Source organism: Octodon degus, unplaced genomic scaffold (genome assembly GCF_000260255.1).
Source record: "Octodon degus isolate 3935 unplaced genomic scaffold, OctDeg1.0 scaffold00179, whole genome shotgun sequence".
In the NCBI taxonomy this organism is placed as follows: domain Eukaryota; kingdom Metazoa; phylum Chordata; class Mammalia; order Rodentia; family Octodontidae; genus Octodon; species Octodon degus.
This window is the reverse complement of record NW_004524755.1, coordinates 4,589,757-4,594,976: the sequence shown is the minus strand read 5'-3', so window position 1 is coordinate 4,594,976 and position 5,220 is coordinate 4,589,757.

Here is a 5,220-nt window from a genome sequence, read left to right as displayed (position 1 = left end):
CCTCACCGCTGGAAATGAGACTTTCTCATCGCTCTTCTTGATCTATTTCAATCTGCTATTCCATATTGTTATTCTACTCTGCTAATTTTCTTAACATTGTCAATTACTAAATTAACCATTTGGGATTTTTTCATAGTATTCTACTTCTGCAGCATTTAATTTATATCCAGTGACTCTTTCCTAGTACCACTTGACTTTTCAACATTCTGTGAATTCTGGTTTTTCCAGGGTTGATTCTTGGGCTTAATTCACTGTCACAATCCTATAGGACTTCGCACAATTTTGATGCTATCTTCTTCACACGCAGATAACTTCCCAGTTAATGTTTCCAGTTGAGCCCATTTTACAAATTGATCTCTAGTTGATTGCGAAGAGAAACACCCACTTGAATACCCCATGGGTATTTTGAGTCCAAACTTTCCCAAATTAAATTCATGCTTTCCCATAATGTTATTCTTCCTGTATTTTATAGTTCAGTGCGTGATACTCCCTCCCACTCAGCTGACACAGTTGGAAATCCCACTCAGTCAGTGCTGTGCATAGTTACTCAGAATCTTCTATATATCAGTTGCAATAGAATCCAGAGTTACAATGAAATATCCATCGTTCTTAGGAGCTCACACTTGAACAGAGAACAGGGATTACTGCTCTATCTTTACACTGTCTCCTCTTTGAATTTGTTGCTCTACTTTCTCTCAGGGTCACCTCTTCTCTAATTCCACTCACTGATGTTTTAGATAAGATCTTTGCCATCATTACGCTGCAGAGACAACCTAGCATGTAGGCTTCCCATCCTTCCAGTCTGGTGTTAATGAAGGGAGTCTTAGCCCCTCTCCTCCTGGTCTTTCTTTGCTTTGCTTTTGATCCATCCCTACTCATGCTCTGAAATCTTGATGATTTCTGACTTTTCTATGCAGGAACTTCTCCCTTTGGCCACAGAGCCATGTCCAGAAAAAGTCAAGTTTGGTATAATCCCTTTGGCTTTTATTGCTCTTTCTAATACCTTCCATGGTCATTGTTTTCTCCTAGTCCATAACATTTGTTGGTGGCCTCTGGGACCCAGTTCTTCATTTTCTGCCTTTCTATACTGTTGATGTAATGTACCCTGTTATTTGGTCAATGGAGTTTATTGTTATCTACTCTATTTTCAAAGAACTGCATTGTTTTTTGTTGATATATCAACATTTCAGGATCAGATTTTGATGAAAAAGAATACTCCTGTGAGAGTTAAATCTAGAAGCATTGTGTTTTCAGATGGCAAAGTTCATGTTCTTGCAGCAAAACTCACTGATGACACCAGAGTGAAGCTCGCACCACAGCATGTACCCTCCCTACCTGCACCATGGGGCCTCGACTCACCTCTACCAGTGGCCCAGATGTGGGAAGAATTTCTTCACAGCTCAGAGACCCTAACATTGCCTAATGTCCTTTGATGTCTGCCCAGAACTTTCCTCTAGTCCTTACAAGTGTGCTTAGCACAGCCAAATGACCTGAAGGAGTGTTGAAGCATTGTGCCTCATGGGGACAGCCTTCGACCAACTAAGTCCTAGTCTTGAGTGATAAATTCTCCAGCCTCCCATCTTACAGGCTCCTGCGGAATTCTGGTAGAATCCAGCCTTGCGAACCACAGCGCCAATCTTGAAACCACACTCTTACTGATTTTCCTTCTTTACTTCTTGCTTTTCCTAGCCCTTCCTTTCTGCTTCTGGAGAGTACCAACAGATATAAATCAGTACTTCGATGTTTTCAACTTTGCCTCAGTCTCTGATCTTGTGTGACATTTAAACGAAAACACTTGTACCTCTGAGGTAATATAAAAGCTCTACCTGACTAATGACTGTTTCCTTAAGCAACACTTTCTGAGTTATTTTGTAGAATGAAGGACTTCTTAGGTTCTAGATTTTATAAACATGATAATTAATAATATTAGGTTACCAGTATTAAATCTGAAAGATAAGACATTATGAATCCAATTCATAAGCTAATGTCTTGTTTCAGTCATTTTCCAAGGGATTTATTTTAGGATTTTCTTGCTGATATTTTTGAGTAAAATGTTACTTATTCTGGTCAGAGTTGATACATGATGTTAACATGATCTGATAGCATCATTACCCAGTATTTAATTCCAGTATATAATTAAAACACACAGTCAAATATAGCAATGAACAGTATAAATGGAAATCATTTTATGGGAAACATCATCACATTTAATTTGATTTTTAAATGTTCTTAAAGTTGTTTTTTTTTGGTGGAACCGGGGATTGAACTCAGGCCCTTGTGCTTGCCAGGGAAGTGCTTATTCCACTGAGCCATCTCCCTGGCCCAGTTTTTTTTTCTTTTTAACAGAATGCAATTAATGTTGTCAGAGAGCAAAGGTAACTGCTTCTGGGCTGGCCTTCCTGCCTCTGGTCCTGTCTTATCCTCATCCTTTTTCTCTCTGTGTCAGAGAGCACTGCCTAACACAGACTTGATCGAGTCACTGCCCTGACGTTAGCCCACTGCTGGGAAGATTCTTGTGCCAGATGATGAAGTCTGCTTAGCCTTATTAGCTTGCTTCTAACTGTTCCCTGGACAACCTCCCGGCCTCGCCCTGTAGCATCCTCAACTTTCCTTGCACTGATGCCCATGTCAGCAACCCTTCTTCTAGTCTTGATGCCATGCTCTCCTGCCTCCGGGCTCCGTGCTAGCTTTGCCACCTGCCTTGTTCTCCATTCAGCGGCCCCCGGTTTAGGTTGTTAGTCTCCCACGTCTCTTCACTTGTTCCCTAAGGCTAGACAGAAACAACTTTTGCATTACGTTTCTCACAATTAATTAGCTTCTACTTTCTGTATAATAAGCTTCAATAGACCCACATTTTATTTTTTAATTGTCTAATAATTTAATTTAATTTTATGGAAAACAGACAAAATACATTTTCATAACAAAACCATAGAAGAATAACAATAATGAGTATATTACAGGTTGTATCTTTAAAGTACCTGCTCAGAGGCAGGAATTTAGCTCAGTGTCTCAGCACCTGCTTGGCAGGTGTGAGGTCCTGAATTGGATTTGCAGCCCTTCCCCCCAATAGATAGCTCTTAGCTGGCCAAGTGATAAAATAAAATAATTTAGCCTGGACTTAAACTTTAGCTCAATTCCCAATTAGAGTATTTTTAACAACTCAAGTTTTTCCTACAAACTTCGGTTTTCAATGATAAGAATTTTATATTTCTATGGCCCCTGGAAATGTCCAGGTACCAATCTTTGGAACCTGTGTGTGCTACCTAGTGTGATAAAAAGCACATTGCAGATGTGACTCAGACTCAGCAAAGGATCTTGAGGTGGGGAGATGACCCTGCATGCTCCCCTTGGCCCTCGGCGCAATCTTAACCCCCCCAAGAAGGAGCTGGGAGACTCAATACACAGAGGGCGTGGTGGCCCCTGCCGTGCCATCCTAGGCTGCCAACTCTGGACACAGCTCTCAAAGCCAAGAGGACAAGGAAGCAGACTTTGCCTAGGGTCTTCGAGGTAGCTTGATCCTCACAGTGACACTGACTTTGGACTTTGGGCCTTCCAAACTGTAGAATTAATGCATATTGCTGTAGACATCAGCAACACTAAGTTTGTAATGGTTTGCTGTCACGCCACAGGACATTCATACAGTACTGAAGCCCCTACGACCCTTTCCTTGACCTCCATGAAGGACGATCTCCTACGAGAACTCGTGTGCTCTTTCCCTCCTCCAGTCTCTTTGTGTCTGGCTCAGGGGATGGTATTTTTTGCCAAAGCACCTTTCCTTGCTCTTACTTCTGTACACTGTTAAACTGTCTACTTTTACCACCTAGATGATCATCCAGTGAGGACAGGGCCCACTTTTGTTTGTCCGGCTTGGTCTTCTTAACCTTTTGTCTGGGACATGATATTCTATTTAACTGTACCAAGAAAGATATTAGAACACTGCTATTTTCATGTGATTCAATCTAACAGGTTCTTAATAAAGGCTTGTTGAGCATGCACATCTAAGGAAAACTGTTTTAAATGTCAGGGGCTGGTCCTGAACCCACTTCCGGCCTCCTGCTGTCCCTGACTCATTGAAACAGGACTGACCAAATACATGAGGGAGTCTCGCTTCCGGAAGCTATTTCCTGTTACTTCCAGTGCTGTAGACACACCCAGAATGTGAGCGATGCTGGAGCTCTGAAAGAGGGAGCAGAGTTAGGAATCCCCTGTAATAAAGTGTTTTGCTAGAACTAGCTCATTAATCTTGTCAATAGCTCCATATGTAGGTGCTATTTTTGATTCTCATTTGAAAGACCTGGAAATCCAGACGGGGTCTGTGTAGCTCAGCCAGGGTCATGTTTCGTGCTCCTGGCAGAGTCCAGAGTCGAGCCTACTGTGACTCCAAATGCTAGCCTACATTGCCGCTGAGACACGGCAGCCTGGGAGGGGCACCGGCAGGCGTCCGACCTACCGGGATCTTGCTGACTGCTGCCAGGCCTCAGTGGAGGCAGGTCTCAGGTGTGCCGAGCTGGGCGGCTCATATCTGGAGACCTATGAAACAGGTTTTTGGTGTAACTGAGCACAATGAGCCACTTCTTAGAAAAGAGACCGGGTGCTGCTGGCAATTATTTGTCTCATAATGTCGTTGGTCAGGTTGCTTGGAAGCACCGTTGCCAGAAACGCTGACATTTTATAAGACCCAGAAGTTTAAGCAGTTCTCAAAAGTATCACAAAACAAGAAAATGGGTTTCCAAGTAAAAGAAGCACATATAAAAATTCTTTGCAATATGAATATTTTTTGGACAGAAGCTAACACAGCGAAGCTGTTGTGTTATTCTAAGTTACTGCGTCATTACAAGGTTTTAGATTTTGATAGTGCAAACAATTTTGCAAACTCTGTTGCTTTGCAGAATCAAGCGCTGTAATGAAAACACAATGGATAATTTTGGAATAATAAAGCTGATGCTAGTGTTTCAACCTTACTTGAATCTCGAATTGAGAACCAGTGTTTTAGTGCTGGGGCTGGCTGTCAACTTCCACTTCAGCCACAGCATGAAGAAGGGTCCTGAGCCATTTCTCATCATGAGCTCTTGAGGATACACATTTCTGAGATGTTTTGTTCTTGCTAATTGGGCTTCTTAATGTCAAGAAGCCAAGGGGCAGGGCAAATGAAAGATGCCTAGTGTATGGGAATCTGCTTTATGTTATCTCCCTCAGCATGTTTTTTAAAAAAATTTTTAG